The sequence below is a fragment of the Chinchilla lanigera genome, unplaced genomic scaffold, assembly GCF_000276665.1.
Source record: "Chinchilla lanigera isolate Chin_1 unplaced genomic scaffold, ChiLan1.0 scaffold00166, whole genome shotgun sequence".
In the NCBI taxonomy this organism is placed as follows: domain Eukaryota; kingdom Metazoa; phylum Chordata; class Mammalia; order Rodentia; family Chinchillidae; genus Chinchilla; species Chinchilla lanigera.
In genome coordinates, this window is record NW_004955567.1 from 1251301 (window position 1) to 1265202 (window position 13902).

The 13902-nt window shown below is 44.6% G+C and overlaps 1 pseudogene; it reads right to left on the reverse strand.

Annotated features, from left to right (window-relative positions):
* Positions 1–4: 4 nt before the first annotated feature.
* Positions 5–12609, reverse strand: LOC106147478 (annotated as a pseudogene).
* Positions 12610–13902: the final 1293 nt, after the last annotated feature.

The following is a 13902-nucleotide window of genomic DNA, read 5'->3' on the forward strand; positions in this document are numbered from 1 at the left end:
TCGCCTACTCTGAGTGCTCCAGCTCTGAAAAAGGAGACCTCAGCGCTGCAGGACGCGCAGATGAACGGAAGTGGAAAGTCAGAGGCAGCACCGCCTCAGGGTCCCCGCCTCTGCGGACCCACCCAAAGGGGACAGACGGCTCCTCCCTGGGCCGGGCTCTGGCTTCTACAGGCTCAGTGTTCCGAGCTCCCTGGAAAAATCACAGCCCAGGTCTGAGCTCTCCCTTAGTCCCAGACCTTCCCACATGGCTAGAGCCCCAGTCATTAAAGGAAGGACCTGGGCTCTGTCCTTGATGACTGCAGAAGCCGGACTCCAACCAGGACACTCATTTTCAGAGAGCCTCCCTGGAGTGTCACTCCTGGGTAATTTTTAACTGAGTGTCTACTTAGGAAGGTTTTCCCAGACTCCAGAGATACCTCCCTGTCTACAGGTGCACATGGCTGCGTTCTGAGAGGGAGACCTTCCATGGAGACCCAGCCTCTGAATGCCTGTGGTGCAGGAACAGGAGTGGAGGGACCTCTGCCTGCATCAGTGTTTCCTCTTTCTACACGGCTGTCTCCAGTATTTCCCTACAGTAACAGCACACTGACTGACCCAACTGCTGAAATAAATGTGCGTTCCCTCCTGTGCTCCGATTCCCCTTTCCCATTTTAATAGTTTTCCTTCTAGGGACCTAAAGTTCAACTGCTGTCTCCTGCTGCAGTGTGAGTCACCACAGCTGTTCACACACTGTCCTGTGAGCTAAGAGCCCTGCTGATCTTCACTGCCCCGGGCCTGGGCTGTGAATAAAGAGAGTGCGGCCCTGTGTGAATAGGGGTGGGGGGCCAAGCCTCACATGTCAATCTTTTCTTTCCGTGTGAGCTTTACCATCAGGATCTCATCTGTGTTGGGTGACAGTGGTGTGCACATCCTATGTGAAGGAAGTGTGAAAGGCAACAGCACTGAGAGAACGCCCAGTTGTGAGGCTTCTCTGAGTGGCACAGGCAGGGTCACTGTCCTCGGAGTGGGAAGAGCCTCTGCTCACCGGGACAGCGCCTAGAGCTGGCAGGAGCTCTTGAAGGTGAAGCCCTCCTGTGGCCATGGGATGTGCCTAGTGACTGCTCTGCTGACAGGAGGCTCAGTGTCCTCACTCCAGGAAGTGCAGGGGCACAGTGGGCCGATGATCCTGTGTTCCAGTCTGAATCTCCAGAGTCCAGAGCCGCCAGAGGGCCTTACAGGTATGACCTGTGACCAGAGCAGTGTGAGCAGAGCTCGGGGAAACAGGAGGCGAACCTGAAATGGGAGCGGCTTCACTGGGTGGAGGGATCAGGAACAGCCCCCAGTCACATGAGCTATGGGCGCCACTGGGAGAGGCCATGGAGTTGGTCTAGGAGTGGAATTTGGAAAAGTGGGGAGGAGTGGGCAGGAGCAGCCTGGAGCGCTGCTGGGGAGTTCACCTGGGATTCTGGTGAGAGCTTAGAATATCAAACTCTGATAGAAATGCACAGTGAATGCTGTGCTCACGAGGCTTCAGATGGAAACAAGGACTGTCTCGGGAAGTGGGTTGAAAGCAGCTTGTTTAATAGTTTGGGGGAGCTGTTGTCTTTTTGCCAAACTAAAATTTAAACATCTCATGTCTCCCAGGAATTTAAAGTACTGCAGAAATTCTAAGAATAAAGTTAAATAGGATCAAAAGGACGTGCTAGGAATCTCAGGGAAAAGAACCTACAGAGAACACTGAAACAGACTGTGAAGAGAATTCCCTTCTCAAATAGTTCTTACCACTGTATTTTTGGGACAGGAGATCTTGCTTATAGGGAGGAAGAGAACAGTTGCAGAACTTCCACCAGTGGAAAATTGGTTAACATGTTTTCCCCACGTACAGTTTTGCAGCCACACTTGAGCACACAGTGGAAATATAGAGCACAGAAATGTGAAAGCTTTTTTTAGGCCCAATTCGTAATTTATTGTCAATCACTCTTGAAAAAGAAAACCCACAGTCTGTAACTCTGAAAGGTAGGTTGTGTTGTACACAAATCTAAGAGGATTTGTTGCTGGTGCAGCTTCCTCTTAGCACCAGGTGAGCTGCACCAGGCCTGGCTGCATGCACTGTCCAGGGAGAGAAAGGGTGTGGACGTCTGTCTGTACCTCCTCACCCCGTCCTGCTGCAACACGGGCCATGTGTGTCGTGCAGTGTGGGTGGGTCCTGCATGCACCAGGCCCTCGGTGTCTGTGGAGCATCTCAGCCCACTGAGCAGTGTGCCCCTCAGCCCCGACCTCAACCGGCAGAGGAAGTGCCGTGCCCCTACTGCCCCAGGGAGATGGAGAGCGACTGGGTCACATGAGGGTTGTGGGGTTTGGACAGTCTTCCTGTTGGGGGTTGGTCATCAGCATTGTTCCCCAGGCACATGTTGCTGAAACCTCCTGTGGATAGGATCCTCGGTGGACACCTGGCTCAGAGAAGTGAAAGGGAAGCACCTTGGCCTCGAGCACTGTTATTCCAGGCATGAGAGGCCAGGCAGATCAGGTACTGAACAGTGAATGGTGCACCGTGTGCCATCAACACTGTGGGGTCCACAGACCTCCTAGTTGAGGCTGAGAGATAAAGGTGCTTGTGTGAAACTGCATGTCTACACTGAGATGCCCCAGAAATACAGGAATTCCATGTGAAGGAACACCACATGCTAATTCCAACAGCTAGGGAACCCCTAATTCAGAGCAGTGGGCTAGGACTTATTCTGCACAGATACTGATTTCAGGGAAGAAGAGGGATGAATGGTTTCCTGGGCTGGTCAGCAGAAACTGCTTCCAGAACATACTGTGTGCAGATAGTGGCCGAGTCTCCCTGTCCGTCGGATGCTGGGCTGGAGAACAGGTTCACAGTATTGGTGCTTGGGCAAAGTCTCTGTTCTAGCAAATTCCAGGAGGGCGGGAGGTCATGAGACAGGGCAGGAGGGATTCTGCTTGTTACCTGACATCTGCAGACAAAGTCCTCTTACCATCGACGTCAATATTATGTCCTGTGATTCTCTTGTGTGAGATCTGGCTCCTTGTCAAAATGGACCTGTGTTTCTGAATTCCCACCATTGACCTAGAGCAAGAGGGAAATTGCTGCAAAAAAAGGGCTGAATTCCTGTTTTCCTACATCGCAGCCTCCACTCCTGTGTGGCCTGTGAGCTCCAGAGTTCTGGCAGATTGGAGTGATGAGCTTAATTTTAGCTTTTATTCCTTTATTCTAACTTTAATGTAGTGGTATCCACGACTAAGCACTGCCCTATTTGATAGCTCAGATACAGAATGCACTTCATTGCATTACATTTTATTGCATAATTTTAAGAAAAAGTGGGCTGGCCATCTGCATCAAGCACTATGGGATTATTTCAGGAGGATTTCAGAATATTTAGCTGCCAGCAATGAGAACTCAAGTGTGACTCACGCCCTCACATGTTTAATATCACTAACGGAGTCACAGGAGTCTGGGTATTGCCAAGGGACTCCGGAATGTTAAACATGGTCCCATCCTGTGCAGATTTGGCTGGTGCTACCTCGAGAAGGAGAAATGTTGTTGTGGAGGAAACCTACCCAGGAGAGGCTCAGGTCTTCCCCGAGGTGCTCCATGGGCCCAGAGCTTGGCTTAGCCTGGCCTCGATGTGTGCTTTGTGGGTGCTGAGTTCTAGGCAATGCTCAGCTCGGCTCATAGTCCTTTGAGCACAGGGCAGTGGAGTGGACCCTGCTGGGAAGGGTTGGTTGCTCACATCTTTTTCACCTCCTGTGTCTTTGGCTGCAGGGTCATGACAGGAGGAAGGGGATGGATAAGAGCTGAACACTGCACCCTTGGAGGTAGGATCACGGAACATACGAGTGTTGACAGCTGCAGGTAGGTTGTGGGCTGAGAGTGCTCCTGTCCCACCCACCATTCGGTCTTCTTTGGGTTGTGGTGTCAGATACAGTTCTCAGTGAGCTTGTGGTTTAAAAATCCATGGTGGAGCTCAGAGATGAGGGCCCCACCTTTTTGAGTATGGCTGAGCACATAGAATCACATCATTCCTAGGGAAAACAGGGTGTAGCCAAGCTGGTAGAAAGATTGTCGTGACCACGTGGGAGAGCAGGGGACCAGGCTTAGAGAGGGAACGTGGAGCCACTGTCCCCCTCAGGGCCATCAATGGCTTCTTTATTTATATTCCTGCAAGGTTTTCTCCCATCCCAGAGCCTCCATGTGTTCAGAGCTGCCTGGTGTTTGGTCAACATGAAGGTTGCCCCAGCATGGACATGGCAGGTCTCCCAGAACAGCAATTCCCTTACAGTGCTTATCAAACCTGAACAAGTTTCTCAGGAAATTTTCTTTATTAATAATACTGTATGAATGGGAGAATAGGCTGAAATGTACCAGATTCAAACAATAGAATCTAAATATGGAACTTATAACAATTCTCCAGAGGCTCCTCTCAGACTCTGCAGCAGGGAAGCCCTTTAGCTCTGCACAGTGGACAGGCAGGAGAGCAGCAGGCAGCTCTGGGTCTTCAGAGGCTCTTAGTTGCCAGTACTGGGGATTACTCCTCACAGAGGTGATTCCAGCTCACCCCAGAGGCCCCAAACTCTGAACATCACAGGCTTCTGAAGGAGATTGGCTTAACACAAGGCAGAGCTGTTTTAGCTCCCTGAACAGAATGATACCTTCAGGTACCCTCAGGTACTGGGACACCTTGCATGTGTGCTAGAAAGACTCCTATGTCACCTGCACCTGCCCCATACCTCCCACCTGGGAAGCTCTTTGTGTTTGAGAGACAAGCCGGGACAGAGAGGACACAGCATATGGCAAGAAGATCTGGGCCCAGCAGCATCCTGGAGAGACAATCACATGGAAGATGACCCAAGCCTATATGGGCTCTGCCCTCCATCACTGTGCCATGTCTTGGTGTTGGCTTAGGATGATCAGTCTGGGTACCAACAGTGCATGAACTCAGCCTCCCAAGAGTCCCCCCTCTAGTCTGGATCCTGTAGACCCCATATGTTCAGGACAGGCTTTGCTACCATGACCCTCTGCTGCCTTCCCTTCCAGGAGTTACAAGACACAGGAGGCTGACTGATTTGAGGCATGATGTTTCTTCTGCAAGACAGGATGCAGGACCTGAGCAAAGTTAGAAAACAAACAGAATGTCATTGTCACGGCCCCAAGTCACACTCTGCAAAGGTCACTGCTTGCTGCCCACACAGGAACATGACCAGCTCCTTCTCACCACAGCACAGTGGGGGGCCAGCGTGAGGGAAACTTTCAGATGAGGCCCAGGTGCAACACCTCTAACCAAGGCCACCCCGAACCCACTGCCAAACAATCCCAGTGTGTGCACACTGCACATCCCACACTGCTGCCCCGGAACCACAGGGAGATGTTGCTATGTCCTCCATGCCCTTGGGAGATCCAGATGTGATTCTGCTTCTAAAGCAGCATTCCCCTGCCACATGCACATATTGATCAATATTGCAGTTTAGTAGAGGATTATGCTTTTGATCTGCCATTCATTTCCATTTTATCCTTGGTCAGTATTGTTACTTATTTGTACAATTCCAGCCCTTTTTCCATGCTCTGTGAAAGTTTTAAACTCTGATTAACCGGTCCTCTGTATAATTTACTATGTAAAGATTTCTTTAAAATCTTTGAAAATTAATCTTGAGGACAGCATTGCAGCTAACGATCGCAAAAAGAAAGATCTCTTAAAACTAACAAGGAACCAGGAAATATCAATTCAACAACTGCAAGACAGTGCAAAGAGAAACAACATTAGACTAATAGGTGTCAACGAAACATCAGGATGACATAAATGACATAAAACACAAATGACATAAAAAGAATATTTGCAGAAGTAATAGCACAACAGCGGCAAAAGCGCCTGCCTGGCAAGTGCAAGGTCGTGAGTTCGGTTCCCGGTACCGGAGAAAAACCAAAAAAAAAAAAAAAAAAAAAAAAAAGAAGTAATAGCACAAAATTTCCCAAGCATGGAAAAAGAATCTGACATACAAGTAAATGAGGCATATAGAACTCCAACTAGACATAACAAAAATAAAACTACACCCAGACAAATAATAATCAAGATCCCTGAAATTCACCCAAAGAACACAATATTAGAAGCTGTTAGAGAAAAGAAACAGATCACCTATAAAGGAAAGCCCATCAGAATCATGGCAGATTTCTCAACACAAACCATCAAATCAAGAAGAGCTTAGAATGAAGTATTCCAGGTCCCAAAACAAAACAATTTCCAACCCAGATTGATGTATCCTACAAAACTGTCCTTCAAATTTAATGGAGAAATAAAATATTTCAGTGACAAAAAACAAGTGAAGAGCTTTATGAGTGCCAAACCACCCCTACAGAGCACTAAAAGATATTCTAGAAAAAGATAACAATGACCACAATTCCAAGAACACTGATAGAAAGGAACCAACTAGCACAGCAAACAATTAAACAGGGACTAAAAGTAGGAAACCAATAATATGCAAACAATATGATAAAGATAAGCCAAAAAAAATGTAAGCACAACTCCCAGAATCTGTGGGATATATTGAAAGCAGTCCTTAGAGGGAAGTTTATAGTGATAAACTCACATGTCAGGAAAACAGATGAGAACAAATACATAGCCTAATGCTGCTCCTCAAATTTTTAGAAAAGGAAGAACAAGTCAAGCCCAAAGCCCACAAAAGGGAGGAAATTATAAAGATCAGAGGAGAAATTAATGTAATGGAGACTAAGAAAACACTACAAAGAATTACTGAATCAAAGACGTGATTCTTTGAAAGCATAAATAAAATTGATAAACCCTAGCCAACATTATCAAAAAAGGAAATAAAAACTCAAATTCATGCAATAAGGAATGAAAAAGGTGAAATCCTTACAGATCCTATAGAAATTCAGAGATCATCAATACTTTGAAAATCTTTACTCCCATATGATGGAAAACACAGAAAAATTGGCAGATTCCTAGACATGTACAAATTACCAAAGTTGAGTCAAGAAGATATAAAAATCCCGAATAATCCAATATCAATTAAGGAAATTGAAAACATGATTAAAAACCTACCAACAAAGAAAAGTCCAGGTCCTGATGGATTCACAGCTGAATTCTACAAAACATTCAGACAAGATTTAATGCCAACACTCCTCAAACTCCCTAACTCATGTCTGGAAGCAAGTATGATACTGATACCAAAACCAAAGAAAGACCCAACCAAAGAAGAGAACAACAGGTCAATGCAAATATACTCAATACAATACTGGCAAACAGAATTCAATGAATCATCAAGAAGATAATACACCATGACCAACTACAGTTTATCCCAGGGATGCAGGGATGGTTCAATATTCATAAATCAATCAATGTAATACACCATATCAACAGAGCCAAAGACAAAACTACATAATCATCTGAATAGATGCAGAAAAAGCTTTTGACAATGTCCAGCACTCATTCATGAGAAAAACCCTACAGAAAGTAGGAATAGATGGCCTTTACCTCAACCTGATCAAAGCCATCTATGACAAACCAACAGCCAACATCGTACTAAATGGACAAAACCTGAAAGCTTTCACTTTAAAATCAGAAGCAACACAAGGATGAACACTGTTGCCAGTCTTATTCAATATAGTTCTGAAATATTAGCCAGAGCAATAAGACAAGAGAGAGAAATAAATAAAGAAGGATAGGAAAAGAAATGAAATTATATTTATTTGCAGATGACATGATACTCTCCACAGAAGACCCCAAACACTCCATCCAAAGGCTTATGGAATTAATTACCAATTTCAGTAGCATAGCTGGATACAAAGTCAGCACTCAAAAATTAATAGCATTCCTGTACACAAACAACAAATAGACTGAGAGGGAAATTAGGGAAACCATACTTTTCACAAGAGCATCTACAAAGATGAAATACTTAGTAATCAATCTAACAAAAGAAGCAAAAGATCTATACAGTGAAAATTATAGTACTCTGAAAAAAGAGATCGAAGAGGGTTTCAGAAAATGGAAAGATATTTCTTGCTCATGGATAGCAAGAAGTAAAAAAAACACTGTGAAAACAGCCATACTCCCAAAATTGTTGTACAGGTTCAATGCAATCCCAATTAAAATACCATTAGTATACCTCACAGATCTGGAGAAAGCACTTCTGAAGTTCATCTGGAACCAGAAGAGGCCTAGAATAGCAAAAGCATTCCTGAACAACAAAGGAAAGGCAGGAGGCATCAAAATCCCTGACTTGAAATTATAGTACTGTGATAAAATCAGCATGGTACTGGCAAAAAAATAGACCTGAAGATCAATGGAACAGACTAGAAGATTCAGACACAACTAGAAACACACTCACCCACCTTATTTTTGACAAAGGGACCAAACATATTCACTGGAAGAAAGATAACCTCTTTAATAAATGGTGCTGGGGGCTGGAGATTTAGCTCAGTGGCAAAAGTGCCTGCCTGGCAAGTACAAGGTCATGAGTTCGGTTCCCGGTACTTGAGAAAAACCAAAAATAAAAAATAAAAATAAAAATAAATGGTGCTGGTTCCAAGATCTCAATATTAAAACAGAAACACTAAATTTACTGGTAGAAAAAGGAAGTATAAATCTTGAAGATGTTGGGGTAGGCAGAGAGTTCATGAACAAAAACAAAACTGCATGGGAAATACTTCAAAGATTCAACAACTGTGATCTCCTCTTATTGAAATGTTTTTGAACGTGAAAAGAAATCACCAGCAGAATAAAAAGAAAACCCACGAATTGGGAAAACATTTTAGCCAATTGTCTTTCAGACAAAGGACTTCTATCTAGAACATAGAAGAATTAAAAAAAAATCAAACTGAAACACCCAGTCCAAAAATGGACATCTGAGATGAACACACACTTCTCTGATGAAGGTATATAAATGGCAAATAAACATCTGAAAAAATGTTCAACATCATTAGTCATTTGAGAAATGCAAATTAAAACAACACTGAAATTCCATCTCACCCCAGAAAGAATGGCTATCGTCAATCAATAATAAATCAATAACAAATGCTTGAAATGCTATGGGGAAAAAGAAACATTTCTCCACTGCTAATCAGAGTGTAAATTTGTGAAACTACTATGGAAATCAGTCTGGAGATTCCCCACAAAACTAGGATTAGAGGTCCCACTTAACCCCACTATTCCCCTTATGGATATTTTCCCAGAAGAATTAAAAACACCATACCCCAGTGATATATGTGTACCCATGTTTATAGCAGCACAATTTGTTATAGCTAAATCTTGGAAACAACCCAAATGCCCATCTGCTGAGGAATGCATAAAAAAGATGTGGTATTGTATACAATGGAGTATTACTCAGGTATAAAAAAGATAAACTCAAAGCTTTTACAGGTAAATGGATGCAACTAGAGGCCATACTCATAAATGAAATAAATCGGATCCACATGTGTAAATATCACATTGTCTCCCTAGTGTACAAAACTGAAAGTGTAAAAAAACTCAAATGGTACAATAGATAATATGAAAGGGAAAGAAATTGCTCAAGGGAAGGAACAACTGGGGAGAAAGAAAGAAGAAAGACAGTAGCAAAATACTTATTTTAAAAATATTTTTAAATGTTTAGGAATATGTGTATATAGAAGGATAGCTGGGATAGCTGTCCTGCTGTAAACTGGTGGTTTACTCAAAGGAACAGTTAATGCTTAAATTTTTTTATATTTTGACCCATTTTGTGTAATTATATCTGGTAATCTGAGCAACTGATTTGAAATAAACAATGTACAATATAACAACCATTGATGAATTCCTACCATCTTGTCTAGTGAAACTCTGTATTGTCTCTAGTGTTTTTTAAATTTCTTTTTTAATCTCTTTAATGGTTTGATCAGTCTCCCCTTCTTACACCTGGTAATCTGAGCAACTCCGCTGAAGATAACAATATGTAATATAACAACCACTGTTAATTTCTAGCGTGTTGTTTTGAAACCCAGTATCATTCTTAATGTTCTTGCATTATTTTGTTTATGTCTGTGGTGTTGGTAGTTTGCTATTGTTCTTTTTTTTTCACTATTCTCTTTAAAATAAAAAAAATCCAAATTTCAAGCAACCATGCCAGAAGAAAGACTGAACTGTGTTTGTATTCTCCCTAGAGAAAATTTTATTACAAAAACATTTCCTATGAAGAAAACAACCACAGAATATGCCATCAAAAATTTGAAAAAGAAAAATGTATAAATAAAAGTGTGAATAAAAGAATTATTTTCTGGCCCAAAAAAATTTTGATCCCATTGACTAAAGTATATCGTTGATTTAAGGAATGATGTGTGCCTGTGAGTACTGTTGTGAGACAGTCTTTAAAGCTTGAGCCACAAAATGGTGAGACAAAACGGGGCTTTTTGTCATTCCCTGAGGTAAGACCATCAATTGATACATGCTCATAGGTTCTTTAAAATTGAGGCTATGTACAGACAAAGCAAAACGCTGGTCATCCGGGTATTTAACAAGATAGTAAAAAAGCAACCTTTAAGGTCAATAATGATATGACCATTCCCATGGGATGGCTGCAAGAGATGGGAGGCCAGCCTGTAAAGTCCTCATCAGCTGCAACCAAGTGTTACTATTCTTAAATCTTGTAATAACTTCTATTTCTCAAATTTCTTTGGGATAACAAACGTGGGAGTATCCCAAGGACTGGGAGGTGATTCTAAATTTCTCAACTGAATTTGTTTCTGTATCAGGTCATATAGATGGAGTAGCTTCTCTTTGTTCAGGGGTAATTAATCCACCTAGACAGGGGTGTCTGTTATCCACTGAGGTGACAGCTGTTTTGATGGGAGAAGCACCAATGTACTAGAAAGTACAGGCCATTGGTTCTATTCCCATGCAGTTCATTTCGGAGCAACTGCCAAGGGCTAGGGGTTTTCCTTGTAGATTTTTTCTCAAGCCTGTGCCTGATTGAAAGCCCATTTTACTCATCATTTGCCCTGCCACAGAAGCAGGTTCATTAAGTAACACAATTTTCTATTCTTTTAACAGATCCCTCCCTCATAGGTTTACCAGAGTGGGAGCTGTGTAAGGCTGGGAAGTTCTAACCATTTTTCTGACTCTAGATAAGATAAAGGAGTTGCATTTTGCTACACTTGCTCAGGTGACCCAAAACCCATCAATGAGGGTGTAGCCATCCTAACAGGCCAAGTACAGGGCCATTGTTCTTTAGCTATCATGGACCCAGCACCAGTGTCAATTAACCCCTGAACGTATTTTCATCCTACCTTAATAGTACACAAATGTCTTTCTTCTGTCAATTCCTGAGTGAAATAAATTCCCCTCTTAGACGTACTTGTGAAGTTTCCCTTTTTTCTTTGTTGTTTCCTAAAGCATATCAAAGAAAGTTTTGTTGCTGAGAGTAATTTTAACTGAACAAAATAATCACCTGGTTTAAAAACCCAGTATCCATAGAATTTGAATTCTTTCATAATCAGGATCAATTATCTCAGGCATTACAGTTATGCATTTTAAGTTGGAACTACAATGGCCCGTAAATAAACCAATAGTGCTCTCAGGCAGTGGCCCCAAAATTCTGGTAAGTATCCAGAGAGGCTCATCTCCCCATGGAGGGTTACTCTTTGGGCCCCAGGAGATCTAACCCTATGCTTCTTGGAGTCTCATAAATGAAGGATGCCGGGCTCAGGGGCTGGTTCCTGCCATGCCCCTGCCTTCCTGCCCTGCCCTGCGGGTCTCCCTGACTGTCATACTGAGGTTTCCTGCTCTGTAGATGTCCTGACCCAACCTCCTCCTAGGATCCTCTGTAGTACGGTCCCTGTCAATTGCTTCAGGACTCAGATATGATTGGGTCAAGGAAAAGACTTCCTCACCTGAGACCAGGAGCTCCAGGGCATCTCTGGATCCTGACCACACCAGGTGTTTGTTGCTGTCATAGCCGTAGCACCTGAATGTTCACTTCTTCCTGGGAGTCACAGGGCCTACAGAGAACAGGGCCTGGACCTGCCCACTGGAGTCTTGTGATTCCAGGGACCAGGAGAGCTTGTCTCCTTCTTCCTTAGTCAGAATGAACCTATGAAATCCCAGCCTTGAGCCACACTGGAGGGTCATGTTCACTCCTGAGGTCACCTCAGGGCTGGGCAGGGCTGAGAGGCTGGGTTTGCTGGAGACTCCTAGGAGAGAAGGAGGCAGCGTGTGAAATGGACTCCCACCTCCCATGCTGTCCCTGGGCTGGGCTGTGAGAGGGGGACAACCCTGAGAGCAGACCCCTTCCCGAGGGCAGAGCCTGGGGCTGGGACCCTGAGTGTCCTCTCACCTGTCACCACCAGCTCCAGGGTGTCACTGGGCTGTGACCAGCCCAAAGGAGTTCAGTAGTAACAGCGATGTCACCCTGCATGCTGCTCTGCCACGGATGGGATGGAGAACACGGCCCTGTTTTTGAGTTCCAGTGATGTTTCTCTTCTCCAGGGCGCTTGGCTTCCCTCCTTCCACAGATCATATTCCTGGGCTCCCAGCATCCCCTCCCACCAGAGGATCACACGGTCCCCCATGGTATCACAGATCCTGGCTCAGCGGAGAGCTCGGGTTTGGGCTGGGTACCTGCTGGGAAATCACAGCTGGGTTCCATGACCTTCTTCCTCCCCTGAGATCCCAGCTCTCAGCCGCAGGACCCTGCACACCTCCTCAGCACCAGCCCACCCCTGCTGTGGCTCGGGTACCCTGGGCTGGTCCTTCCTCTCACAGCCACCGCATGGGTCTCCTCCCTCCCTCAGCCCGTCCATCTGCAGAGCACTGTCTTCCTCACCATGGCTGTCCCCCCGCCAGGCCTGGAGATGCTCTGGGGAAGATGCAGGTTCGTGCTGCAGGTGGATGAGAGCAGAAACATGCTGGATCCTGACTGGAGAAAGCATGAGGAGCAGGAGTGGGGGAGGGAGAGACGCCCACCGCACCGGACAGTGCATAGAGCGTTAAGGAAACCTGGGCAATGAGGAAGGAGGGAGGCTATGGATTGAACTTAGGCCCACAGGCATCCTAGGAAAATGCTCTATCACTGAGCTCCATCCCAACCCCTTGTCAAATTTTACACTGATGCGGCGTTTCTCCAAGATGCCAGCATGGCTCTACCTCTTCCCTCTCCCAAGTGTTTTGTAGATTTTTACTGTGTGCTTGCTGTGAGGTTACAGAAGACATGCTACTCTCCTAAGTTCACTTCAAGCACATACAGTCTATCTTTAATTGCTTGCCATACATTGTGTTATTGCTTAATTGACATGTTTTAATTCAGTTATCTACTAATCTACTTTATAGCTATAGGTTTTAAAAATTTGTGGGGTTTTTTGTTCGTTTTTTTGAGGGAGGATTTCACTTTGTAGTTCAGGCTGGCCTTGAACTTGCTTATGTGGCCCAGGTTGTGTAGAACTCATGGTGATCCTCCTGCCTCAGCCTCCCATGTGCTGGGATTATAAACGTTTTTCTACTGTGCCCAGCAGCTATATTTGACATAGAGCCATCTTTTAAATACATTTGCAGTGCAGTGAACCAAACCCAGGGAATTGCACTTGCTAGGCAAATGCTCTATCAGTGAGCTCCACCCCAGCTGTGCTGTATTTACTTTACACCCTAGAGTTAGTGCGACTGACACCCCACAGCTATGGTGCAGCCGTGTTCTGCATTTCCATTTCCTGATCACAGCAAGGGCCTCACGGATGCTGTACAGACGCCTTACACTGAGCCACACCAAGCCCCGTGCTGTTGTCCAGTCTCAACGTGAAGAATTCTCTTCAGCTCTCTTTGTAAGGTAGATGTGTTAGCTTTTTGTCGGTGTGACAAAATACCTGAGAACTCTTAGATGAGGAAAGGCTGATTTCACCTGATAGCTGCAGGGATTGCAGTGTACACTCCCAACTCCACTGCTTTTAAG